Genomic DNA, 1,421 nt, shown 5'->3' with positions numbered 1-1,421 from the left:
GGTTTTAGGTACATAGGTTTTTCAGAGGCCTGCTATTTTGGAAGTGGATGGCCAATCCTTCTTCCTAGTTTATCTTAATCTGAATGTTTAGATTTAGACAAGTATCCAACAGATAAGCATGTCACAGAAAAAGTGAAAATATATCCCTTATTGTGGAATTAATCATTAGTTTCAAAGTTTTCACTGCCCTTGGCACAAGTGTCCTGACCCACTTATTTCTTTGCTCCACCATCCATCAGTATACCCCTCCACTTCTACCCACTTCCTTCCACAACTGTCTCCTATTGTCTAGGCCTTGATCTGATAGCTTATATCTAAAGCTTCCTTGGTTTCTGTGATTCCAGATTCATCAGCTCCTAACAGTTTCTTATGTTGTAAACAGGGTCTCCTATGTTTAGTGGTAATGTTTCCTGAATGGAGATGATGTGTCCTGTGGAACTGGTATGTAGATAGTTTCTTCCTCAGGCCTGACCGAGTTTCAACCTGTATGCAGAACAGATCATCTGGTAGGCTGGGCCCTACGAGGAGAAGTGCAGCATCAGGATTGGCGGAAGATCTATCAACAATCTGTGTTATGCAGATGACACAACCATGCTTGTTGAAACTGAGGAGGACCTGAAGCACTTGCTGCTGAGGGTCAAGGACTGCAACCTTCGATATGGATTGAGGCTCAATGTCAAGAAGACAAAGATTTTCACCACTGGACCAATTGGCAGCATCAGGATGGATGGTGAAGAGGTTGAGATTGTTTACAGCTTTTTAGTCGGTTTGACTCCACAATCAACACTCTTGGCACCAGCACCCAGGAAATTAAAAGACATTTTGTTATGGCAGAGTCTGCTGTTAGGGACCTCTCTAAAGTACTCAAGAGCAATGGTGTGTCTCTGGAGACTAAGATGCGTCTGGTACAGGCCATGGTCTTTTCAATCACTTGTTATGCGTCAGAGAGCTGGACAATGACCAGGGAGGGTAGAAGGAGGACTGATGCCTTTGAACTTTGGTGTTGGAGAAGAGTATTGAGGGTACCATGGACTGCTAAGAAAAAAACAGATTCATCCTGGATGGAGAGGGTTATACCAGGCTGCTCCTTGGAGGCAAGGATTCTGAGGCTTCATCTGACATAGTTTGGTCATTTTGTAAGGAGTGGCCAGTCCTTGGAGAAGGAAATCATGATGGGGAGGGTGGAGGGCAGACACAGGAGGAGAAGGCCTCTATGAGGTGGATTGATTTGGTGATGGGCGCAATTGAGATGAATGTGTCGGACACAATGAGATTGGCACAGGATAGAGCAGAGTTTAGATCTGTTGTACATAGGGTTGCTATGAGTCACAAGTGACTCAATGGTACATAACAACAAACAACATCATCTATGAGATCAAGTTAGTTTCTTGTGTGGCTTAATTATTAAGCATCTTTGTTGA

This window comes from Elephantulus edwardii, unplaced genomic scaffold, assembly GCF_000299155.1.
Source record: "Elephantulus edwardii isolate Elephantulus edwardi_28Jun2011 unplaced genomic scaffold, EleEdw1.0 scaffold00142, whole genome shotgun sequence".
NCBI classification, from domain to species: Eukaryota; Metazoa; Chordata; class Mammalia; order Macroscelidea; family Macroscelididae; genus Elephantulus; species Elephantulus edwardii.
This window is presented reverse-complemented; position numbering follows the sequence as displayed.